Source organism: Phoca vitulina, unplaced genomic scaffold, assembly GCF_004348235.1.
Source record: "Phoca vitulina isolate PV1807 unplaced genomic scaffold, GSC_HSeal_1.0 scaffold43, whole genome shotgun sequence".
In the NCBI taxonomy this organism is placed as follows: domain Eukaryota; kingdom Metazoa; phylum Chordata; class Mammalia; order Carnivora; family Phocidae; genus Phoca; species Phoca vitulina.
In genome coordinates this window covers 12,249,428-12,276,449 of record NW_022589746.1, presented here as the reverse complement: position 1 = coordinate 12,276,449, position 27,022 = coordinate 12,249,428, and the positions used below count along the sequence as shown (strand labels likewise).

The 27,022-nt window shown below is 43.1% G+C and overlaps 1 protein-coding gene and 1 non-coding gene across 5 annotated transcripts in view; both read right to left on the bottom strand.

Moving 5' to 3' along the window:
- ASAH2 (N-acylsphingosine amidohydrolase 2) overlaps nucleotides 1-21,202 on the bottom strand; it is a 95,071-nt gene extending 73,869 nt beyond the window's left edge. For all 4 annotated transcript variants that reach the window (XM_032430388.1, XM_032430387.1, XM_032430390.1 and 1 more), the window contains exon 1: nucleotides 21,113-21,202. The gene's annotated coding sequence lies outside the window, so the exon portion shown is untranslated. The remainder of the gene's footprint in view (nucleotides 1-21,112) is intronic.
- A 5,200-nt stretch (nucleotides 21,203-26,402) lies between these two features.
- On the bottom strand, nucleotides 26,403-26,509 carry LOC116648462. Its single transcript, XR_004302530.1, has one exon. It is a non-coding gene; the product is annotated as a U6 spliceosomal RNA (small nuclear RNA).
- Between the last annotated feature and the right edge of the window lie 513 nt (nucleotides 26,510-27,022).

The window sequence follows — 27,022 nt, the reverse complement described above, 5'->3', positions numbered from 1 at the left end:
ATATATGTGTGGTCATGAAGACTGTAAGAAATCACAGCAAAATATTAAGAAGTAATCTGGTGATAAGATTATGGGTGAGTTTTGTTTTCATCTTTTCGATCCTTGGTACTTTCTGAAAGAGCCAGGCGTGTTTTTGTAATGGGGAAGATAAAATGTTTTACCTCCTCCTGAAGAATGTATACTGTATAACAGCATGAAGTTAAACAACGGCGCACAAGAGACAAAGAGAGGAAGAAATAGGCTCATTCACACCTTTTTTCCCTACTAAATCCAAGCTTTCCAGGAAGCATTTTGAAGAACACATAGGGCACTTCATTCCTTGAAGAGTTAAAAGAGACCAGCCCCCAAAGTCCAATGGAAATATTAGAGATATAAGTGCCTCCCAATACTGCATTTAGTAATGTGGCTTAGCTACTTTACTGCATCAGAGGGGGAAGCAGATTAAATTATGCTATTAAACCAGTTTGGGTTTTTGTGGGGGTTTTTTTGTATGCATTTATGTTAGACTTCTTGGTATTAAGGAACAGAGGCCAAATCCAGCTAACTTAAGCAGTGGAGGAAAGAGAGAGAAGTAAATTCACTGGAAGGCAGCAAAAGAATTTGAAGATGCAGGCTCTGGAAGGCCAGAGATCAGGGCAGATCTAGGGGGCAGGAGGGACTGCCATGGAGATGGATGCCCTCCAACTGCTTTAGGTCTTTCTGTCATGCCACTCAGGATTCAGTTCCTGAGAGACAGCATCTGACTGGCCCAGCTCAGAGCATAGACATATCCCTTCCTTCGAGGAGATCCTTAAACAGACTTCTCAACAAGACCATCCCCAAAGAGGGAAGAGTAATTCTCCAGAATGAAATCAAGGCAGATAAAAACCACAGACACCCACTAGTGACTTGCCATCAGATTTCCGTCTCCTGCCCTTCTCCTTTACAGTGGGTCCCCAAACGCACCCACTGCCCCCTCCAGACCTCCACCACTTCCCTCCCCAAGAAAAGGAGCCCTGCCATGTTCATTCACACCAAGACTCAGGAGGCGACCACAGTCTATTCCGGTAAGATCATAAGTAGATCATATATCATTGCCCCCAGACAGCATTTGAAGAACCATCCCTAAATACCAAGGGGTGAGAATCAAGGGACTGTCAAGCACTGTGGCAGAGCCAGTGGAGAAGTGATGTTGGGCCAAGGGGGCCTGCAGTACCCATTGGAACAGCTGGCTCCTGTAGCTAGGAGTGAGACCACCCGGGGGTGAGGGGAAGATAAAATCACTGCAAGTAGTTGAACTTCTACATCTATTTGATTCTGTTTGAATGGCCCTCAGATAAATCTTGTTTGCTAGGATAAGGATGATTTTCCTACTCTACCCGCTACCCCAAGACATGCGTTCATACCCCACCCATTTTACAGATGAGGAAACACACACAGAAGGGTGACATGGCTTCCAGAACAGGAAAGGATGGTTAAAAGTGAGCGTGGTTGAGCAATACTTATTGCAGGATGTGAGACCAAGTCTCCAGATTCCTAGACAAGAGCTCTTGCCTCTCACCAAATTCTTCCTGTGTCGCCTTGACCAGGGCTCTGGCGTCACAGCCTCTGGGGATAAGCAAGTCCAAGTGGTCCCTCCTCATTAGCAGATGATGAAGCAAATGATGTCCCTCTGTCTCTGAACACCCGATCACAGAGGGAGAAACTACCCAGCAGAAGGCAGAGGCAGCCAGAGAAAAACACATGAACTGTACCCAACCCCCCAAAAAAATGCTTCTCTCAAAACCTCAATTCATAAACCATTAACCAATGGTCATTAGCACCACAGGATCTTTTACTTACGCCTACAGGGTAGGGGCCTTCAAAGGCTTGATCCTGACTTCCTATGTTCCATGCTAATTGCCATATCCTTTTTCATTCTTTGCTCCTTGGAATGATTGAAGAATAAATTACTTTTAAAAAACACACATTATTTCATAGAGCATCCAGATTGTGGTCTCTTTATACTGTTTCTTGCTAAAAGGAACAAGAGATCCTTGAAGAAATGGCTGGTTCTGGGTCTGGGACAAGAAATGTATGAATGAAACCTGCAACATGTTTTCATACCAGGAATCAAGGAAGCCAAGGTGATGATCAAGAAGATTAGAACTGTGTAAAAAGAACTAGAGGTTCTCTCTCAAATAGGTCAATTTGGGCATCAATTTTTTAAAAAAATAATTGCAGTAGATTGACACAAACCAAATTTGCTTAAATCCATGATGTTTTAATGATACTAAAAATAAAAAAACACCTCATTGATTACCTGTAAAAGATGCAACCTTTAAAATAACAAATTCCAATTTGCTTTTCTGAAAAGTGATTTAAAAAAGGGGGGGCGGAGATCAAGAATGTACTCTACTTTTCCTATATAAAGGTATCTTGGGAAAGCCAAATCATTAATGAGGGATAGTTTCTCACACTTGAAATATTCCAGCCAATAATTGAGGAAAGAATGACATACCACGAATCTACATGCTTTGCAACCCCTAGTGAAATGATGGAACTAGGCAATGGTCATTGACTGGATGCTTATATAAGTCACCAAAAGAGAGACAAATGAATGTTGCAAGCCTCTGAATGATGTGTTCTTCTCAAGTACTCTTTCCAAAATAGTAACACTAAATTGGATCAGCCTCTAGATCTGAGTGCCTGTTTATGGAATATACAAGAAACAACCAACTATGTTAGAGGACAATATGGGGATACAGTAAGCATAGTCCAGACTGTGAAAGACTCTAGGACAAATGACCCCGTTTCTTTAACAAAGAAATTAGAAGTGGAGAGGGAGAGAGAGGATGAGGAGCAAGAGGATGAGAAGGAGGAGGGGAAGGAAACATGAGGAGGAGCAGAATGGAGAAGAGAGAGAGAAGCAAGGGAGGGGAAGGCAGGGGAAGAGAGTGGCCAAGGCAGGAGAGGGGAGGAGAAGAAAGGAGAAGAAACTGTAGATTAAAAGAGGCTGAGAAGACGTGCCAATCAACTTATGCTGTAAGACCAAACCCTCATTATTTAGAACTTTTTTTGAAAACTAGGAGATAATTGCAAAGATTTGAACACTGACTAGATATTTGATGATCTTAAGGGGTTATTGTTAAAAATGTTACTGTGCTAATGGTATTCTAGTCAGACCCTTTAAGCAGTCCTTATCTTTCAGACACATCCTGAAACAGATTCTCTAAAAAAAGAAATAATACCAAAAGTGCAAAAATTGGATAGATGGGTGGACAGGTAGGTGGATGGATGGATGGTGGAGGAGTGGATGAATGAATGGGTGGATGGATGGATGGGTAGGTGGATGGATGGATGGTGGATGGGTGGATGAAGAATGGGTGGATGGATGGATACATGTATGGATGGATAAATGGATGGGTGATAGACAGATAAAGGGATAGGTGGGAGGCTAGATAGATGGGAAATAAGCTTTGCTCTTTAGTATGCAAGTGGAGGGAAGAGTTGTGGTTTAAAGCACTATTGGCTTTGTAGAGGGCTTCCCTCAATACCCTTTCTAAACCCAGCGGGCATGCCAACGCCAGATGCTTATTTGCCTAGAGTTCCAGATGCAGTTTCAGTTCTGCCTTTCAGATGCACTAGTGTGAGACTTTGATTCAGAACTGAGCCACATGGGAAGAGACACTCTGTATTGCACATCTGTCTTGTTGGTTTGGATTGTGGCAACATGACTCTGAGACAGCAGTATGGTGGCTTCTTCTAGATGCTGTAGCCACTTCCTTCTTCCAGGATCACTACCAAAGCAGCCTATCCCTCAGCAGATCAAGTCTGTATTTAAGTTGGAGAATTTTTTCTGGAAGTTCAACCCCAATTCTCTGTTTTGAGCCTTCACAATGATTGGGCAAGTTATCTCTATCCCCTAATAAATCCTGTTCCTCTTGAGCTAGCTGGAGTTGATTCTGTTACCTCCAACTTAAGAACCTGTCCAAGCTAAATCTCATGAAAGTGAGCATTGGGCCTCCCTTTGGAGAATATATGCATTCTAATCACTGGACACTGTATGCCAAGCTGCCTCTGGGAACATTTTTAAAGTTAAAAGTGATGGGCACTCTGACCCAATGAATTCTTCATTAAGTCAGAAAAGAAATTAGTTTTAAGTACACAGGGCTGCCATATTGGTACCTTACCACCTCATACGCTTTGCCAAGTAATGAAAAATCCCTTTGAACCTCAAAGCAGTCCCATTATCAGATGACTATTTATAGATTCACCTTTACACTTGTCTCTGTTGAATCTTGACCTCAAACCTCAAGCGATAGAAAAGAGGTCCCTTCTGTTCTAAGCTGGAGAGACTGTTTCCTATTAAACCCCTTTTGCACCTGTTATATGTTGAACTTGAAATTGAGACTAAGGGATGTACTTCACTGCAGTGGAGAGCCCAGGTTCCTTCTATGAGGGAGGTCACAGCTCCGACCATAGTGGCAGAGCCCAGGAGGAAGGTGACGTGTCACAGAGCAGTGCGCTGTGGCTCTTCTTTTCTGGGGGGTTCACAAAGCCCTTGTTCCCAACAATATTGACAGTCCTGCTTTTCTCATAGAAAAAAATAGATACACTCCTCTGGGGCTACAGAGTTTCTTTCCCCAAATTTACTCAGTCCCGCCTTCAGTACAAAGGGCAAAAGACAAAGGCAAAAGATTGAGTATATGGAAAGGACTGGAATTTGGAATCTGAAGATTGAGGCTTTTTTCTCAGTGACCTTAATCCCTCTGTTCCATTTTCCTTTTTAGGAAAACGGAGACTAACAAAAATCTACCTTGCTGAAAGTTTCACATAGACAATATTTTTTTTAAAGTTCTTTGATAACTCTATGGCTTAATGTGAATGAGTTACCATATTAATTAGGCCACATGTGGATGCCCAAGTGTGGTTGGTTCCATGCATTTAAACCTTAGAGCACAGTTCTTTTCTTGGTGTATTCCTCATGGGTAGCTCTAATGATCTCCCCATTAGAGTTTAACAAACTCAGCCTTGGGAAGAAGGGGTGTCTTTGTTGTTTTTGAAACACGTAGAGGGTTTGAAATGTAGGTAAGACTGGAATCTAAAATTTTCCTCATTTTCCTACTGCTAGAAAACCACGGGGCTATATAACCTTTGCAGAATATTTGGAAATTCTTCTCTGGTGATTCATCTTTTTCCAAAACCACAGATATGGATTTATTGTTTTGGCAGTGAAAAATTTGACCGGTTTGCCATACAAGATTATGAAGGCAGATTGGGGAAAACAGGCTGCAGTTGCATTTATCTTCATTTCAGGAACAAGGTGACAGTATCTCTTGATGTAATTCAGTCCCTCTACATAAACCTCAGAGGCTTAGCATCTCCCACCTGCACAGTGCACTTGTGGAAAAAATACCACATTTTTCACACTGTAAGGATCCCAGAAGAAGATAGAGAAAGGGGGGCAGAAAATTAATTTGAAGAAATAATAGCTGAAAACTTCCCTCATCTGGGGAAGGAAATCAATGTTTAGATCCAGGAAGCACAGAGACCCTCCTCTCCAAAATCAACCCAAGGAGATCCACACCAAGACACAGGGTAATTAAAATGGCAAAAGTGATAAAGAAAGGATTTTAAAAGCAGTTAGAGAAAAGAAGACAGTTACATATAAGGGAAACCCCATATGGTTATCAGCAGATTTTTCAGCACTTTGCAGGCCAAAAGGGAGTGGCATGATAAATTCAAAGTGCTGAAAAGGAAAAATCTGCAGCCAAGAATACTCTATTCAGCAAGGTTGTCATTTAGAATAGAAGGAGAGATAAAGAGTTTCTCTAAAAAAGAGAAAAAAAGAGTTTCTCAGACAAACAAAAACTAAAAGGAGTTCATGACCACTAAACCAGCCCTATAAGAAATATTACAGGGAACTCTGTGAGTAGAAAGGAAAGAACATAAGTGAGAGTATAAAAAGGAAAAAACACAAAAGCAGTAAAATTAAGTATTTCTGTAAAAATCAGACAAGGGATTCATAAAATAAAAGTAAAATACGACACCATAAACCTAAAACATGGGGAGGACAGGAGTAAAGAATGGGTTCAAATTTAAATGACCATCAACTTAATATAGACTGCTATCTATATGCAGATGATATATACAAATTTAATGATAACCACACATCAAAGTGCAAAATAATAAATATGCAAAGAATAAGGAGAAAAAAACCAAAATATATCACTAAAGAAAGCCAACAAGCCATGAAAGAAAGGAAGAGAAGAAAATATCAAGAAAAACTACATAAACAACCACAAAACAAGTAACAAAATGGCAATAAATACATATCTATCAATAATTATTTGAATATAAATGGACTAAACTCTCCAATCAAAAGATATAGGGTGACAGAATGGATAAAAAAACAAGACCCATCTATTTGCTATCTACAAGAGTCTCATTTCAGACCTAAAGACACCTGAAGATTGAAAGTGAGGGAATGGAGAAACATTTATCATGCAAATGGACATCAAAAGAAAGCTGGAGTAGCAACAAATATCAGACAAAATAGACTTTAAAACAAAGACTGTAAAAGAGGCAAAGAAGGGCACTAAATATAATCATAAAGGGGACAATCCAACAAGAAGATATAATGATTATAAATATTTATGCACCCAAACTGGGAGCACCCAAATACATAAAACAGTTAATAACAAGCATAAAGGAAATAATTGATATTAATACAGTAATAGTAGGAGAACTTAACACCCCACTTTACATTGATGGACAGATCATCCAAACAGCAAATCAACAAGAAAACAGTGGCTTTGAATGACACACCGGACCAGATGGATTTAACAGATATATTCAGAACATTCCATCCTAAAATAGCACAACACACATTCTTTTCAGGTTCACACAGAACATTCTCCAGAAGAGATCACACATTAGGCCACAAAACAAGTCTCAACAGATTGAAGAATAATGAAGTCATACCACACATCTTTTCTGACCACAATTTATGAAACTACAAATCAACGACAAGAAAAAAATCTGGAAAGACCACAAATACATGGAGGTTAAATAACATGCTACTAAACAATGAATGAGTCAACCAGAAAATCAAAGAGGAAATAAAAAACTACATGGAAACAAATGAAAATGAAAACACAACAGTCCAAAACCTTTGGGATGCAGCAAAAGTCGTTCTAAGAGGGAAGTATATGGCAATACAGGCCTACCCCAAGAAGCAAGAAAAATCTCAAATAAACAACCTAACCTTACATTTAAAGGAGCCAGAAGAAGAATAAACAAAACCCCAAACTAGCAGAAGGAAGGAAATAATAAAGATTAGAGCAGCAATAAATGATATAAAAACTAAAAAATCAATAGAACAGATCAGTGAAACCAGGAACTGGTTCTTTGAAAAGATCAACAAAATTGATAAACATCTAACTACACACATAAAAAAAGAGAGAGAGTGAGAGGACCCAAATAAATAAAATCACACATGAAAGAGGAAATATAAACAACTGACACCACAGAAATACGAAGAATTATGAGATTATGAAATATTATATGCCAACAAATTGGACAACCTAGAAGAAATGGGTAAATTCCTAGAAACATATAATCTACCAAAATTGAAGCAGGAAGAAATAGAAAATTTGAATAGACTAATTACCAGCAATGAAATTGAATCAGTAATCAAAAACCTCCCAACAAACGGAAGTCCAGGACCAGATGGCTTCACATGTGAATTCTACCAAACATTTAAAGAAGGGTTAATACCTATTTTTTTTCAACTATTCCAAAAAATAGAAAAGGAAGGAAAACTTCCAAATTCATTCTATGAGGCTAGCAATACCCTAATACCAAAACCAAATAAAGACATCACAAAAAATAAATAAATAAAAACAGAGAGAACTACTGGTCAATATCTCTAATGAACACAAATGCAAAAATCTCAACAAAATACAAGCAATAACTGAATCCAACAATACATTAAAAAAATCATACACCACGATCAAGTGGAATTTATTTCCGGCACGGAATTGTGGTTCAATATTCACAAAACAATCAGCATGATATGTCACATCAATAAGAGAAATGGTAAAAACCATATGATCATTTCAGTAGATGCAGAAAAAAGGTTTGACAAAGTACAACAACCATTCATGATGAAAACCCTCAACAAAGTAGGTCTAGAGGAAACATATTTCAACATAATAAAGGCCATATATGAAAAACCCACAGAAAAAATTGTCCTTGATAGGGAAAGACTGAATGCTTTCCCCCTAAAGGTCAGGAACAAGACAAGGATGTTCATTCTCACCACTGTTGTTCAACATAGTACTAGAAGTCCTAGCCTCAGCAATCAGACAAAAAAAAATGAGGCATCCGAATCGGCCAAGAAGTCAAACTCTCACTCTTTGCAGATGACATGATACTCTATGTGGAAAACCCAAAAACTCCACCCCAAAATTGCTAGAACTCATACAGGAAATTAGCAACATGTCAGGATATGAAATCAATGCACAGAAATCAGTTGCATTTCTATACACTAACACTGAGACAGAAGAAAGAGAAATTAAGAAGTCGATCCCATTTACAACTGCACCAAAAACCATAAGATACCTAGGAAAAAACCTAACCAAAGAGGTAAAAGATCTGTACTCAGAAAACTATAGAACACTCATAAAAGATTGAGGAAGACACAAAGAAATGGAAAAATGTTCCATGCTCATGGACTGCAAGAACACATATTGTTAAAATGTCTATGTATAGAGATATCTATACATTCAATGCAATCCCTATCAAAATACCATCAACTTTTTTCACAGAGCTGGAACAAATAATCCTAAAATTTGTATGGAACCAGAAAAGACCCCAAATAGCCAGAGGAATGTTGAAAAAGAAAACCAAAGCCGATGGCATCACAATTCCAAGCTTCAAGTTATATTACAAAGTTGTAGCAATCAAAACAGTATGGTACTGGCACAAAAACAGACACATAGATCAATGGAACAGAATAAAAAACCCAGAAATAAACCCACAATTATATGGTCAATTAATCTTCGACAAAGGAGCAATAAATATCCGATGAGGAAAAGACGCTCTCTTCAATAAATGGTATTAGGAAAACTGGACAGCAACGTGCAAAAGAATGAAACTGTACCATTTTCTTTCACCATATACAAAAAATAAACTCAAAATGGATTAAAGACCTAAATGTGAGACCTGAAACCACAAAAATCCTAGAAGAGAGCACAGGCAGTAACTTCTCTGACATTGGCAGCTGTAGCAACATTTCTCTAGCTAGGTCTCCTGAGGCAAGGGAAATAAAAGTAAAAATGAACTATTGGGACTACATCAAAATAGAAAGCTTCTGCACAGTGAAGGAAACAACCAACAAAACTAAAAGACAACCTAAGGCAACCTAAGGAATGTGAGAAGATATTAGCCAATGACATATCTGATAAAGGGTTAGGATCAAAAATATATAAAGAATTTATACAATTAACACCGAAAAAACACATAATCCTATTAAAAATGGGTAGAAAACATAAACAGACGTTTCTCCAAAGAAGACATCCAGATGGCCAATACACACATGAAAAGATGCTCAATATCACTTGACATCAGGGAAATGCAACTCAAAACCACAATGAGCTATCACCTCACACCTCAGAATGGCTAAAATAAAAAACACAAAAAACAGCAAATGTTGGTGACGATGTGGAGAAAAAGGAACCCTCTTGCCCTATAGGTGGGAATGCAAGCTGGTGCAGCCACTGTGGAAAACAGTATGGAGTTTCCTCAAAAAGTTAAAAATAGAGCTACCATACAATTCAGGAATCACACTACTGGGTATTTAACCGCCCCCCCAAAAAAATGTAAAAACAGTAATCCAAAGGAATGCATGTACTCTGTTTATTAATGCATTATTTAGAGTAGCCAAATTATGGAAGCAGCCTGTGTCCATCAATAAATGAATGGATAAAGAAGATGTGGTATATATACACAACGGAATATCATTCAGCCATTAAACAGAAGTTTGCCATTTGCAACAATATGGATGGACCTAGAGAATATTATGCTAAGCAAAATAAGTCAGTCAGAGAGAGACAAATACCACCTGATTCCACTCATCAGCATTCAGTCTTTCCCTATCAAGGACAATTTAAGAAACAAAACAAAAAAGGGTGGGGGGCAGAGAGAAAGACAAACCAAGAAACCAACTTGTAAGTACAGAGATCAAACTGATGGTTACCAGAGGGGAGGGAGGTAGGTTGATGTATAGGGGTAAAAAATACCATATTATCCTTTGATAGAACTTGTGGGGAGAGGACCAAGAGAAGTAGAAAATTTACTTATATCAAAGTCTAGCCTGACTCAATGTTCTCTCTGGCCAACGGGGAAAAGGACAACCAAGTGGAACTTGACATGAAAGCATTTTGTCTTTCTTGTTTTGGGCAGAACCAAGCCTGAGGAGGAACCCTGCCTGGTGAAAATTGCTTTCTTCCTTGCCCAGAGCAAATACACTGGCAACGATTCACAGATATCCCCCCCCCCCATTAGATAGTAGCCAAAAAGCAAGGGGGGAGGGCAACTGGACTCCCCCCACCCACCCCATGCTGGAGAGGGAACAAATGCTGTTTCTCACATTCTCTCTTGCTCTAATTTGTCTGGCTCATTCCCAAGGACAATCTACTTAAGATTCAGGGGAGTGGGGAGAGAAAAAATTCTTGCTTGTGTATATCCACCTGGAGGGATAATGCCTGTGGGAGGACTTAACATCCTGGCTTTTCATTGGTTTGGGATGGTGATAAGGGTTAGGTGGCACCAGAAATGCCCCAGCTTAAAGGGGGTGGCTCATGAAAGGAGAGGGGGTGTCTGATGTTCCCTCTGCTGTGTGGAGGCCAGGACCAAGCCTGTGTGTGAACCAGAAGGTGAGGCAGGGTTTGTATCATGAGGGGCTGAGTTTAGGGTGGGCAGCTCCCCCCTGAGGGAAATGAGTACTCCAGAAATGCAAGGGGCCAGCCCAGACTTCTCTCATAATTCTAAGAGAGACCTCCAGAGCTCAACGATGGGGGAAGCCAGACAGGAATATTGAGCTTGTGGGAGCCAAAGGCAGGATCCAACTGAGATACAGAGCCAAGACAGGGCCAGGCAGCGATGGAATCTAAGCTAATGCAGATGAGACACAACTGCAAGGGGGGTTGATGGTCTTGGGAAAAGACTCCGATCCCCTACAGAGTTTGTGACTCCATTTTATGGGTCAGTAGATGAAAGGGACTGGCATGGATTGGGCTGACCAATCATGCCAGGACACGAAGGACAACACCAACGTACTGAGCTGTTCCTATGTAGGCATTTATCAAGCCAGCACAAGGAGGACAGTCACCTTCAAAAAATAAAAATAAAAAATAAAATAACATGAATGGACTGAACTCATCATATGCTCCAGACGCTGTCCTAAAACATTACATGAGTTGTCTCATTGAGTACCCACAGCAATATTCTGAGGATGGCACTGTTCCTATCACCATTCTACATTCCAATTAAAAAGAAAAATAAAGAGTCCAAGAGAAGTGAAACAATTAGCCAAAGGTTATATTGCCAGTAAAATCAAGCATCTGTCCCTTACTCGTAGCTGCCCGATACTCTTAGAGTAAGAGGACATAGTGTCTACAAAGCAGTCAAAATCACAAAGCTAAGAAGAAATCAGATTTAGACTCAGGATGGTGGGAAGAGGTAAGGATTCCACGGTTGCCCCCTGCCAGATAGAGAAATTCCAGTACTTGCCTAAGGTCATGGTGATGGAGCCTTGAAGCCCTCACCCATATCTGGTCCTCTGCTCTTTTGTGGGCATACAGGGAGGTTATGCTCTCCAGGCCCCTGGTAGTCACTGGTCAATGGGCTGTGAGTGACAATGACATGTGTCACTTGCAGATTGAAGTATTTAGTGCAGAGGCATTTAGAGGGGGTGTGGGTTCTCCATGATCTCTCTTCCTCTGCTCTGGTGACCCTGATAACTGCCTGTTCCAGATGATAGGTTACACAATCCCTGAGTCACCACTTGGAAGAAACCTATTCCAGAGAGTCATCGGACCAGGACTGCACTTTGCATAAGCAAGAAGTAAATGCTTCTCTGTTAAGCAACGATTTTTCCAGAGCAAGCCCCCTACCCATTTTGATGAACATAGCCACCAGATTAACACCAGTTCATGAAGAGGACTCCTTAGCTAAATCTTGTATCTTCTTTGACATTTCTTTCAGTCCAATAAGTGCCACAAATCAGAGACAAGCCATTTGAGACTCTTGACTCTGGGAAACAAACCGAGGGTTGCGGAAGGGGAGGTGGGTGGGGGGATGGGGTAACTGGGTGATGGGCATTAAGGAGGGCACGTGATGTGATGAGCACTGGGTGTTATACGCAACTAATGAATCATTGAACATTATATCAAAAACTAATGATACATTGGCTAATTGAATTTAAACTTAAAAAATCAAATGGTTTTATTCCTGGATGACCACATAAAGAGAAATGAAATTTGACCCCTATCTTACACCACTCACAGAAATTAACTCAAAATGGATTAAAGACTTAAACGTAAGACCTGAAACTGTAAAACTCCTACAAGAAATCTCAGGGAAGAAGCTCCTTAACATTAGCCTTGGCAATGATTTTTGTGAATATGATGCAAAAAGTACAAGCAACAGGTGGGATTACACCAAACGAAAACTTCTGCCCAACAAAGGAAACGAGCAACAAAATGAAAAGGCAACCTACAGAATGGGAGAAAACATTTGCAAACCATATGTCAGATAAGGGATTAATCCAAAATATGTAAAGAACTCCTATAACTCAATAGCAAAAAAACAAATAATCCAATTAAAAAGTGGGCAGAACTAGACATTTTTTTCCAAAGAAGACATCCAAATGATGAACCATACATGAAAAGATGCTCAATGTTACATTTCATAATATACTAAAATCTCTCTAATTCAGTCTCAACTCTAAGACATAAATATAAATGGGAAGTAAATATAAAATGTCTCCAGGTCACAGAAAATTATGAAATAAAGTCTGCATTTTACCTGTGCAGAACTTGTTGACTTTTAATTGACAAACAGTTCTAACCAACCATTCTTTTTCTTCCAATCACAGAAAACTGGAAAACTCCAGGTCTCTAGAAGCAGGCACATAGGTGATAAGAGTAGCATGTAAAGGAGGTTCTAGAGACAGTGACTCAGCCATGACAATGATCAGTAGTCAGAACAACAACCTGAGTCATTTTTGCTTAACAATCTCTAACACAGCAGGAGAATGTGTAACAGATTTGAAAACATTCCCTTCAAGATTTTTTTTAAAGCTTGGGGTTTAAAAGAAAACAGTCCCAAGTTTTAAAGCTGTCAAAAATAGAGAGAGAGAGAGACAGAGACAAAGAGATAACTAGACTAATCCATTTTGAATGCTATTGCGATTTGGGGAAAATTTTTATTTATTTATTTATTTATATTACTTATTTATATCTGCATTTTGCTTAACCATATTAAAATGTTTTGCCATGATTGTGTATTACTTTTGTGATACAAAGGTATTTTTTTTTCAATGGATGAATACAGATGTGAAAAAGTCACATAGAGTAACCTAATTTCCAATGAGGCTGAAAAAGGAGGTGTCAACTCTGCTAGTCTCTTCTTATGTATTCTTAGAATCTTTTTTTTTTTTTTTAAAGATCTTATTTATTTGACAGAGAGAGACACAGCGAGAGAGGGAACACAAGCAGGGGGAGTGGGAGAGGGAGAAGCAGGCTTCCTGCTGAGCAGGGAGCCCGATGCGGGGCTCGATCCCAGGACCCCAGGATCATGACCCGAGCCGAAGGCAGACGCTTAATGACTGAGCCACCCAGGCGCCCCTCTTCTTATGTATTCTTAAATGAAGAACAACCACTACAAAAAAGAGAGTTCCTCTTCCTTCTCTTGGCTTTATGAGGTAGACTGTGTCCACTTCAGACTCCATCTTGGTTGAACTCGTAAGTCGGCTGTCTGATCCCAAGGGACTTTTAGAAATAATGAGGCAACAACTAATTTAGTTGGGCCTAATGGAACAGAGCGAGTTCTACCTGCTTATTCATTTCACTAATCAGAAAACGGGCTGAGCTGCCCTTCATGCCCCGGTAAACTGAACTTTGGATGCACCATAAGAGATAAAGTTTCTTCTGAACTGGATAATTAAGTTGGTATTTACATAAGAGAATTGATACCACCAAGTGGCACAGAGCTGTGACCACGTACTTAAGCCTGTTGCCTCATAGATGAGTCCAAAGGTACAGGCATAATTGGAGACTAGCATGTTTTCCATTCCAATGTGTTAAGTTCAGGGTTGATATGTTCAAAAGATTTAACTACTGGTTCAGCCCGAGCCCTGACCCAATTAGAACAGATGCCAGGTAAACAACTGGTATACCTATAGCAGCGCATTCCTGCCGAACATCAGTGAGTTCTAAGCCTTGTAAATAGAATAATCACAAAAGTAATTGATTAATTAATTTTTTGAAAAGGCTCTGCAATACGTTCGGAAAGAGACCACGAATAGTAGGTTTTACATAGACCCTTCTGAGCACCATTAAAGGGGAAAAACATCAGAAAACCGTCATGTTTCTGACAGGCCTGCCAGCATTGCTGGGTGAGGAGGCTACTTCCAGCCAAACCACAATTCCTGCCATAATGAAAATGAATTAGGAGATGGAAGAAAACATCTGGCTCTAGTTGAGGCAGGCAGTAAGCCAAATTACTCTTGAAAACCCTTTGGAGGGAGAAAAAACAAACTCAACTTGGAGAGGAGAAAAATGAGATTATGAGCAATGCTTCAAATCTTGCCAGGAAGAGAGAAGCTGCCTCCCATCAGCAGGCAGAACTGGGTGAGCAGACACATTTATCAGCAGCTTACCTAAGTGTCGAGTGTTTTATAGCGGGTAAGCAGCTGAGTGAAACTCGCAGACACAGCAGAACCACACAGATTCGATGATAAATGAGGAAATGAAGGCCCAATATCGATGCATCTTTCCATTTCTTTTAGTGAACATTCAGTAACATGGGGCTTATCTTAAATTTCTTGATTTTCAAATGTAGGCAAACAAGGTTTTAAAAAACATTGTATCAATCACTCTATGTGGGACAAATTGAACATATGCAGGCCATGAGTTACAGCCTCTGAGTTAATCCACTGCTTCCTTCATTTAAATATATTCCTCAAGCATCTACCAAGTCCCAGATACTGTGCAGGACCCAAAGAATGTAATTCCTAAGACAAAATTCCTGCCTTCAAAAATCGTACAGTCTCATGTAAGATAGAGATGATTGCCAAGTAATTATAACACTGGACTCTGTGGGCCTCTGGGATACCTAACAGGGAACCCTGACCCAGACTCGAAAGTGGTCAGAGATGGCTTTGCCAAGGAAGTGATATCTAAGTGGAGTTCAGAAAGGTAGCTATTAACCTAATATATCAGTTAGCATTGGCTGCGTAACAAACCACTCCAAAGCTTAATAGCTGGAGGTAACAATTTGTTTAGCTCATGATTCTGTGGGCTAGCCATGTGGCTGGGTGAACGGGGCAGTTCTGCTGAGCTGGGGCTTGCAAATGCATCAACAGAGAGCTGCTGGGTTGGTTAGGATTTGGCTGGAGCTGCTGGTTTAGGATGGCTTCTACTGGACAGCTCATCTCTGTTACACATGGTCCCTCATCCTCCTACAGGCTGGCCCAGGGTTGTTTCACGTGGCATCTGGGCCAGTTTCCAAGAAAACGAGTGGAAATGTGCAAGCTAGGCTCTGTACTGACATGTTGTAACTTCTGCTGCATTGTCCTGACCAAAGCAAGTCGCGGGGCCAGCCCAGATTCAAGGGGAAGAGAAATGGTCTCCACCTCTTGACGAGAAGTCACATTGCGGGAGGCGTAGATTCAGGGGAAGGTGGAGAACTGTGGCTGTTCCAGCAATCTACTTCCCCCGATCAGAAGGCATGGCATGTGCAAAGCTGTCTGCTATTACAGGGGCAGAGAAGGCAAACGGGGTACTGAGGAAAAACATGATGAGGGTGGTCAGAACAGGTCAGTTCATGAAGGTCCTACCATGTATGCAGCCCAGTGAAATAGATTTTTTTTAATAAAAAAAATTAAAAATTTGATTAAAAAACCTTTCTCTCTGCTGATTATATGGGGGAATACAAGACAGGTGCAAAATAAATATAATGCAAGGTTTGACATAAACATCTTTAAAAATGTTCTGGGGGCTTGCAAAAAGGATAGATCATATCTAGTTTGAAAAATCAAGGAAGGCTTCATGAAGGAGATGGAATTGAAGCCAAACTTTGAAGAACAGAACAGATTTTACCAGGTATAGATGTGGATGCTAATGTATCAGTGTTCGCCCAAGTGCAGGGGAAGGGAAGCCCCAAATATATATGATAGCAAGTAGTGTGGTTTGGCTACACCAAGGGCAGCCATACACAGTCTTTTTCTACCTTAACTTTCTGGAAGATGATGTTCTTTTGTGACACTCCTACATTCATACCCCAGGTATGCCAGAGCCAAGGTGTTATTCTGGGGTTGGCAGTGGAAATAGAGAATGGAGAACTACATTAAAGAAGTATGGGTTATCCCTCTAGGATTTGCCACTTGGATTGGTCAAGGTGGGAAAAGAAGAAGAAGAAGAGGGGAAATCAAACATCACTCCAGTGTTTTAAGGTTGGGAGAGACTTGTGGTGCCACATCGGAAGAAGAAAGTTGGGTAAACCAACTGTGCAGTGGAGAAGAAAATAGATTCAGTTTGAGTCGTGGGTATAAACATCAGGCGCAAAAGCATCAGGGTGAGGGCTGAGGCTAACACTTGTAACTACAACACAAAACAGAAACGTCAAGAATGTTGCCTTACTTCCAAGATTCCAGCAACATTGGAAGAGGGTGTGTGGGAGAGAAACACACTTCTGGTTTCTTCTAAGAATGTTACAACATTGTTCAAGATTCCTAGTGGAACCCAGAAGAGGAGGAGAGGTGAAAAGTCGGCTTGTAAGAGTTTTGTTTTTCTTTCGCCTAAGGAAAGGTTGGAAAGAATGACTTCTGGGTACTGGCCATGGCTGCACCTGTTGAACCTTGAACTTCCTGGCTCCATCCTTCAACCTCCACTTTCCGTCTGAATGGAGTCCTGGCTTCATAAAATGTAGTAAACTTGCTCAAATTATGAGATCTGTGCGACAAAAGTAGGGGCTCATGTTCAGAGGAGAGGAGCTCAATTTCTAGTCACCCGTCTTGCAGGGAGATGCTAAAGAAGGGTGGCTTAAGAGGATGGGTTCTTGATTAAGATTTCTTGAGTTCATATCCCAGCAATGCCCTCACCAAATGCATTGATGCATCAATTTCCTCATCTTAAATTGGCGATTATACTTGTAGCCATCTCTTCCCGTGGTTGTGAGGATTCACTGAGAATCAGGTGTACTTAATGACTAAATCTGATTGCTTCACAATGCCCTTTATTTCTTTTTTTAGTATAGACACCTATTAAGTGCTAACGAATAATTCCTCTTTTATGGTAGTATCATGCATGGGAAGTTCTCATCTTCTAAAAGGAAAATTTCCTTTGGTTTAGCATGACCAGAGGAGAAACTTTAAGGATCTATCAATGAATGAATGCCCCTATAAAGGAAGTTCTCAGCAGCTTCCCCACTCTCTGAGATCTGAAGTCAGCCCAGCCATAGAGTTCATCAGTGTGGAGTGCCGGTCATACCCAGGCTCCATGGATATGAAGTTAGGGAGATGAACTTCAACAAATGATCTTCTACATTAGGGCTTGGAAAATTTCTTATTTCTACTTGTATTAACCCCAAATGGTAAATGAGCTGGAAACGGATTACACTTAACTCTTACATTTCAGCTGCAAAGATTTCCTTATAAATTCTTCCTCTTGTAAGTATAGTAACAAAGATGGCATTATGTGATACAATTAACATAGTTCAGGGGTCAGAGCATTTCGGAAGGTAGTAGCATTCCCTGTTTTTTGTTTGTTTGTTTGTTTTTTCTCCTAATGCCTTAAACCAGCACATCATTTCTTTATCAAAGATTTTTCTGCGACAAACATTGGCAGTGGTGTGTTGCTAAATGTTTAACAACCGGCTCTCAGGAATAGAAAGCCCGGGTGTGTTGTACCATTTGCCAATTTCTGTGATGTAAATACTCTCACCGTGGTTGGTTTCAAGCCACCAAAGAAGTCACTGAAAAGTGAGGTTGGGCAGTCTCTACGCAACTGGCTGAACTTTCCTTAACACCCCATCGTCACTGGGCCCAATATCTCTCAAGCCGCCGATGAGACATTTAAGTATAATCTAAGAGAACAGTGTCATGCTTGGAGCCAGGGAGGCAATGGGGAGCAGGAATTGAGACTGGATATTCTAGGTGGCAGTGGAAACCACATCCAGCTGGTACACACTGCTTTGTTTTGTATCATAAATAATCATAAATACGCTTTGATGTGTATCTTTTTGTTAGCTGCTCTTCCCAGACCAAGCCCGTCTTCAAGAGCAATCAGGGAATGTGGATAGCAATAACAACAATAAGGAAAACAGTCCCCGGAGATTCTCTGGGGCCCTGAGGGACCTCATTTCTTGGCAGAATCCTAAGAAGCTCATTAGCATACATTAAAATTCTCCCCCCCCCCCCCCCCCCCGCGTGGTCACCAGTACGAGTCTCTGCGCTGCCCTCTAGTGGTTTCAATGGCTGCCATAATCTAGTGGTGGATGACTACCTGCTGACCACATTGTCCCCTTCTCCTCAAGTGTTTTAATGTCACTAAAGCTGTCCTCAGTAAGGTGTGAGGAGAAGCTTCATGACCATGGATACAAGGGTAATTGGACTCCACTCTTCTGGAGAAATTTGGGACAAATTCCCGCATGCTGAATGGGAAAATAGGTGGGTGGGACAACTTAGAGTCACAGCCAAAAGGGTCCCTTGCTTCAGGAAGTCTGGGTATCAAAGTTCCTTCCCTGTCAGGTGATCCTTGACATTCAAATCTAGTGATATGAGGTGGTTCTCCATCTCCTGCTTAACAGTCTTGATCCTAAGACCGGGTAATTCACCAAGTCTAAGTTTTTATTACCATTTTTTCCAAAATACCCATTCCACCCCAGTGCTAGTAGAACTTCCGTTGCCTGCCCTGAGAAGTGGTCCAGATTAGCTTGGTTTCCTCCCTCTCTCTCCCAACAGTGTATTTGCACTAGAGATTTGGTAAGCTCTCCATTTTTCTCACCTACACACGACCTTTTGCGGTCTCAGCAGAGAAGTAGGGACTTCTTTCTCTGCAAGGAAAAGGAAGAGACTGCCAAAGTTCTCACTGCAGAAAGGCTTTGGAAAGGTGCCTATTTGGAAGAACATTCAGAGCCAGCTCCTGGCATCTCTGCTTTAACCAATGAGGCAAGGTTTCCAGGTGGGTCACCTCACAGCACTAAAGATTTCCTTGTGGTAAAGGTGATGGGGCTGAGCATGATGGCATGCCTCTCCTCATCCTCCTAGTTTACAGGATTGTGAAGCCAGTAGAGTGTGTGATATTGCCGTGAAAACTGCAGAGGGCTGAAAAGATGCTAACTCTCAGAACAGCGATTCCCCACCTACAGTGAATGGCTGACCCCATTTCTTCCTCCGAAACTGTATACACTCTTCCAGGCTGGTACTTACTATTTAATGAGTGTGTATCTCTCCACTAAATCTGGTGTCAGAGCCTTTCCTAGGTCTCTCTGGAGTACCAGAGCCATTCCAGATACTTACACACCAGATCCCAATTTTACAAACGAAGCAAATGAGGCTCAAGGAAGTTCGACGAGCTAATGAGTCGCAGACAGGGGATTTGAACTCACATCTGTTGACTCCTGATGCAGTGAACATATCAGCCTGATCATCAAAGTCATCGATGTCAGTTATTGGTGGCTGATGCCGCAGTGACAGAACAGACGTGGAATGAGGACTCAATCAATCATGCCTCTGTAATGAAGCCTTCATAAAAACCCAAAAGGATGGGGTTTGCAGAGCTTCTAGGTTGGTAAACACGTGGAGATTTGGGGGAGTGGTGAACCTGGAGAGGGCAGCGAGGCTCTGCGCCCCTTCTCCATACCTGTATCTGTCTGTTCCTGAGTTACATCCTTTTATAATAAACTGGTAATCTAGTTAAAAAAAAATGGGGGAGGATGGCAGCTGGGTGGCTCAGTTGGTTAAGCTTCCAATCCTTGATTTTGGCTCGGGTCATGATCTGAGGGTCATGGGATACAGCCCCGTGTCAGGCTCTGCACCCAGCTTAGGATTCTCTCTCTCTCTCTCTCTCTCCCCCTCTTCCTCTGCCCCCCCCCCCCCTCTTAAAAAAAAAAAATTGGAGATGGAATGAGATCCAAATGTTGCCTAAGTCCCTATATCCTTGGAAATTCCATCCAAACCAAGTTTTTGAGGGTAGTTCCCATCTACTCAGAATTCCAGCTATTTTGTGAGCGATAGAATAGAGTCATCTAAAGGGATGGGAAGACCAGGGCGACCCAGTCGAGTAGACTCATTACAAGAACCGGGATCCTCAAAGTGATCTCAGGTCACACTGCAGACACCTGAAGCGGCAGTTTTCAGGCTGTAAGCAAGGCAAAGACCACCTCTGAAAACATGCTCTCACTCAGGCGTGGGGTAAATTCGGAGAAGTTTGCTTCTTAAGACTGCTAATATGAACCTTGCCGTTCAAAATGGGCCAGGAAAATGGGTTTCTGCCACTCGACTTCACCAACTCAGCAAATAACTCTTCAAACCAAATCCCTATCCGTGAATGTAGATCTGAAGACTGACAGAAAGCAAAAAGAGCCCTTTCGACCTCCCCACCTCTAATGCTGACATTCAAATGACCTGAACTCCCAGCCCTGGAATGCAGACGGAATTAAGGAAACCTGGCAGGGCCACGGCCGGGGAAACAAATGAGGCTGAAGAGGCTGCTCCCCTCCCCTCCCCCATCCCTATGACTCATTTTCCCCCAAGAAACAGGAGGCTCAATAAACACCGGATTCTGTTGGCAACCACGAAGTACCGTTGCTCCGTCCTCTGGGGAGAGAGCAAAACACCATCCATCAAAGCCCGGCTACGTACCTAGACCTGCTGTTGTTTGTTCCAGGCGGCATGTCAGTCCTCCTGGGAAGCGCCAGGACCCGGCTCTGCTGAGCGGTGCTGCATGCTAAGTCCCGGAGGCCACTGCGCTAGCCCGGGGAGCCCGGCTGCCGACTTAACTACTTGTGTGCTGACTCACACCCCGGGCAGAACACACCCCAGCTGAGCCTGCTTGTGGAAAAACCCGGCACCAGCCCTGGGAGATCACACCTGGAGCTTGTCACTTTGCACTGTGCACACACACACACGCGCGCGTGGGCTCGGGCACACCTGCTTCTTCTGTTTGATTTGGAAAAGAGTACATTTTGTCTCCACCGCACCCACCACCCAGCACCCAGTGGAGACTTGGCAGGACAGATCCGCCCGGAGATGTGAGTTTGGGTCATTTTGAATGAAGGAGTTAAGCTCTGGACCAGGGGATGGCCCACTTGTCTAGAAAGGTTGTAACTACATAAAGAAATTGATAGTAGGCGTTTAAAGTTGGGAGTTTAGGGAAGCAAATAAAGCAGTGTTTCCATTGTCCCCAGGGGCCTTCCCAGGACAAAACCAAACGTCCGTTTCCTGCAATGTGGCCTCTGTGTTAGTCTCCGTGGCTTCTAGAATCCCTAGGGAAAAAGTTTGTTCTTCCAACTGTTGGGGCCCAGGTATCAGCGGCAGGGAAAAGAAAGCAAAGACTGAACGTTCGATCCGTTCTTGGAAGTCGGCGACATTCCACCCATGGCCTCACACAGCAAGCCCAAAAGCCTCGACTTCTTAAAGCTGGGGCCGCTTCTCCAGCAGCTACGGGGACGGAAACTCGCCTCTCGGCCCAGGGCCAGTCCCTGGCTTTCTCCAGGAGTCTCGGAGTCCACCCTAGGACTCCTGGAGGTAGAAGTTGGGTGCAAGGCAGGGAGGACGGTGGGGTGGGGGCGGTGGATTGTTGAAGGCAGGCAGGAGATGGACAAACAGCCGCGTGGGGAGCTGGGCCAGGACTTAGCACAGGTTCCGTCTGCAGCCCACTGAGCCGGGCAGCCGAGTTGCCGGCTGAGGTTTATGAGCTACGAATTGGGCTCCAAGGCTCCGGGGCCTCCCTTGCCTAAAGTGCATCTACCTCGGGGGCCTCTGAGCTCCGGCGTAGGGAGTGCACATCCACTGGGGCACAGAACACAACCTGCAGACTGAACGTGTAATAATAATAAATAATAATAATAGTGTTAATAATAGCAGCAGGCTCTGTGTTGAATGCTTCCCAAATGCCAGCAAATGTCCTGAATGCTGTACATATAGATGCTCTGTAGCGAGGACCGCTAGCTCTTCCACAAACTCTGTGTTCCTTGCTCCATCCTGGTGTCCCCTGCCATCAGGAGTGGCCATTAACTGAGGTCTGGCCAATGGAGAGTGAGTGGAAGTGACCTGCACCAATGCGTCCTTGGCCCATAACGCCTTCCCACGTGAGCTCCTCCAGACTGCAGCACAGATTTGGAGGGAGGTATCCGCAGTGACCTTGGATGTCACAGAAAGAAGGTGGAAAACCTCCGTCAGCCTGAATGACCACATAGAGCTGCTGACCTTTGCAATTACTTTTAAATTATGGGGAAAAAAATGGATACAAGCCTAAAAATGTGTTTTTCAAAATTCCCTTAGGGATACGTAAGCAAACCGGTTTAAACACCACCTGTCTATAGAATAAAGACTAGACTCCTAAACCAGGTATTCGCACTCACCTAGCCAAGCCTTTGCGTTTGGCTTTGACATTTCTCCTTGCCAGTCTCCCATTCGGGCACATGGGTCTCTTGATGGTTCCTAAACGTACCTGCCCTGTCCTACCCCTGCTCAAACTTTTATCCTCAAGATACTTTCCCAATTACTCCCCCCCTCTTAACTGAGTCATACCTCCCTGAGGCAGCTCAAAAACACAGCTGCAAATTCTTTGACCTTCCATTGGTGGAAAAGTGGGGATCTGTGTCATCTCCCCCCGAAAGCTGGGTGGGCTTGTGACTGCCCATAATGACAACCAGAGAACATGGAAACTCTGCCATGTGACTTCTGTGTCTGGGTCACAAAGGCCATGTGTCACTTCTTTGTTTCCTGGAGCACTCGCTCTTGGAACTGCTCAAAAACAAAATTCAACTGAGTACATTTTTTTTTTTTTTTTTTTAAGATTTATTTATTTATTTATTTGAGAGAGAATGAGAGACAGAGAGCATGAGAGGGAGGAGGGTCAGAGTCAACTGAGTACATTTTAAAGATCTTACTGGCTTGATTCAGTGACTCATGTAATGGGCAGCATCCCATGTAGCAGAGAAAGTAGCTCCGTGTAATATCATTACACAATAATGAATGAATATGTGAATCAGGAAGAATGCTACCCATGTAACAGGAAGCATAACTATAACTGTAAGGTAGAGAACTAGGATCTGGGGCAGGTGGTGCTCCCTACCTGGTTCTGCTCTTTCTAGGCACCAGACCCTTGACTGTAATGGTCAGATAGTATTTCTGCAGCCCAGTATTTATTCATGTACTTCTTAAATGCTTACTATTTGCCAAGCCTACTCTTTTAGGCCAAAACAAAGTCTTAAGCATCTTCCCATGATGCTTCCATTCTAAATGGGAGGAGACAGACAGAAAATAAAATTAAATGTGATCTGTTAGGTGATACATGCTAAGAAGAAGAAAGCAAAATAAGAGGTGAGCGAAGGTTGCTGAACATGGTGTAATCAGAGAAGCCCTCTCTGATAGGCACCTGAAGGAAGTGGGAGAAAGGACAAGCCGTGTTTATGCCCGAGGAAAAGCATTCATGGAAAAAGGAGGGGCACACGTAAAGATCCCCAGACAAGAATGTGCTTGCTGGGTGGAAGAAGGAGCAGATGGCCAGGGTGGCCTGAGCAGAGAGACCAAGACAGGAGCAGCTGATGTGGGGCCAAGACGCATGGGGTGGACGTGCAGGGGATGGCGGTCGGGAAGGACTGAAGGACTTTTGACGTTGCTGTGTTGTGGATGGACATCGTCAGACATCTACGGGGAGAGCGGTGGCACGATCTGGCCTCTGGAGAGCTTTCCAGTGTATCTGTCACCCTGATTCCATCGGGAACACACGCTGCAGAGAAGCGGGTTGAGAAGCAGAGAGACAAGGTAGAGGCTTTCACGACACCCAACCAAGAGGCGTGGACAAGGGGCTGGAGATGGAGATGATGGGAAGCGGTCCGAACAGGGGTGTGTTTGAAGGCAGAGCCAACAGGATTTCCTGTCGGGCTTACAAGGGTGGGAGAAAGATGGGAGGCAAGAGTGATTTCACCGCCTTCTGGGCTGAAGACCCGGTAGAGCGCCATCGACCTTGGCTGAGACGGGGAACTGTGTGAGAGCCATGGGTTTGGTTGAAGAGAATCAAGCCTTGGGTTTCTCTGCAAAACGTCTCTGGAGACATTCTTTAGCTCAGGACCTTATGAACACGGCTTGCTGAGATTGGCTGGGGAGTGAGCCACTATCTGCAAAGTCCATGACAGGAGAAAATCGATTGCAAAGGGTGATGGCTTTTCAATGGCACAGAGTGGACACTTTTTCTTTTGATGGTTATGTAGTGGCTTTGATGTGAATTAGAGATGTAAATTATAGAGTGAGGCTAAAGCCATTTTTTTAAAGGAACTCACTGAAGGAAAAATGCTAATTAAAAATAGTACAAGTGATAATTATGGGGAAAAATCATGTCAGCTATGCACTAATGGATGAACTTTGGGAAATACTGGTGTACGATTTAATATCCAATTAATATAAGTATCTCTAAAGGTCAGTTTCTGAGAAGAGAAGCTTTAGCTATTGACTGTTCTGATTCGTCCAAATTTTTCTTTATCTACAGTTGGCTAATGGTCTTCCAGTCTCCATGATGCACACCTGCCCCCCCCACCCCGCTACATTTTTATTTCCACCTGAGGTCCACTTAGTGGTGGTGCATCCTAGACCAAAAACCTGAAACCACATTTGTAGCTTATTCTCACTCTGTGTTCATATGTAGTTGTTCAAGTGTATTCTAATTGGAGGGCTTACAATTGGATTGATGTCTCCACGAGAATACGCTTTCCCTCACAAACCCTGCAAGGCCACTTGACGCCTTGATCCCCCCATGTGGGGCCAGCTGAGCGTTGCAGGCAGCTCTGCGTGGGGACCCAGCAGGTGGCCCCCTCTGGGTCTAGCTCCAGTGACACGGGTGATCTTCGGTGCTCCCGCTGATGGCACTCCGTGGCAAGCATCCCTTCCTGCATAGGGTGGAAACTGGAAAGACGTTATCCCCTAAACCCCAGAACACAAGCCCCCTTGATACACGGAAGCCCTTTACGTTCCACCCCCAGAACGGCCCTAGGAAGTAGCTACCGTCATTCGACCCACTTTACAAATAAAATAACAGCCGAGGCCCAGTAGACATGCGTCCAAAGTCACACGGCTTATTTCCTGGCCTCTCCCGTTTCGACCGGTCCCGTGGGGACCAGGGGTATGCAGTGGGGCGACTCTGTGACAGTGGTGTCCCCCTCCTGCTCACCGCGCACCCCAGGACGTGCTGAGGGACACTCGGTGGTGGCTCTTTCAGCTAACACGACGGCTTGGCCTTGCACAACGACCTGGGCAAGCAGAGCGGGATTTGGAGAGAGACTATGGGAGCGAAACCCGTATGGACGGAGTGGCTGCAGGAGGAGGTGGGGGCCTGGGGAGACCGGGAGAGGGGAGGGGGCTTTCTCAAGGGGAAGTCTGACTTCGTTTTTGTGGGGCACTCCTTACACATTTGGTGGGATGCCCCAGTGAACTCAACTGGGCCTCAACTGTTATGTTTGCACTTGTAATTTTGATGGCATGTGGTATGGCCCATTTCCCCGAGGCTGCCCTGTTACAGGTCATGCTGTTCCTCCACCTGGAGGCCAGTCACTAACCTATATCCGGTTTGTGGGAATTATTCTGTATGCACTTTTCTGTATGTATGTGATACTTCAGTAGTTTATAAAAATATATTTTTTTAATTTTATTTGTTTATTCATGAGAGACAGAGAGAGAGAGAGAGGCAGAGGGAGAAGCAGGCTCCCAAGGAGCAGGGAGCCCAATGCGGGACTTGATCCCAGGACCCTGGGATCGTGACCTGAGCCGAAGGCAGACGCTTAACCATCTGAGCCACCCAGGCGCCCCTATAAAAATATTTTTACTCTATACATTTTTTAAGTTAAATTTTGTCCGTTAACATACAGTGCAATGTTGGTTTCTGGAGTAGAATTCAGTGGTTCATCACTTCCATATGACACCCAGTGCACATCTCAAAAATATGGAACACTTCATGAATTTTCGCGTCACCCTGGCTCGGGGCCATCCTAATCTTCTCTGTATTGTTCCAACTTTTAGTATATGTGCTGCCGAAGTGAGCACAACTCTATACATTTTTTTAAAACAATCTCTGATTCAGGGATGCCTGGGTGGCTCAGTGGGTTAAGCATATGCCTTTGGTTCAGGTCATGATCCCGGGGTCCTGCAATCAAGCCCCTCATCAGGCTCCCTGCTCTGTGGGGAGTCTGCTTCTGCCTCTCCTTCTGCCCCTCCCCCTGCTTGTACTCTCTCTGTGTCAAATGAATAAATAAAATCTTTAAAAAATAAAATAAAAAAATAAAAGAATCTCTGATTCAAACTGTCTTAAATAACAAGGAATGTTATTACTCACCTAACTTCAAGGAAGGCAGCCCCGCAGCTGGTGACACCAAGGTCTAATTTGTCACCGATGACCCTGTTCCTTTCCATGTGTCAGCTCTGTCCTCAGGGCTGCAGATGTCTGGGCATCTTATCTAGACACAACCTTGCCCAAAGGAAGGGTTTGTTTCTTTGTTTTGTTTCTACACGGGGGTCTCTTTCTAAGAGCAAGGAACATTTCCTAGAGGCAGGTCTGGT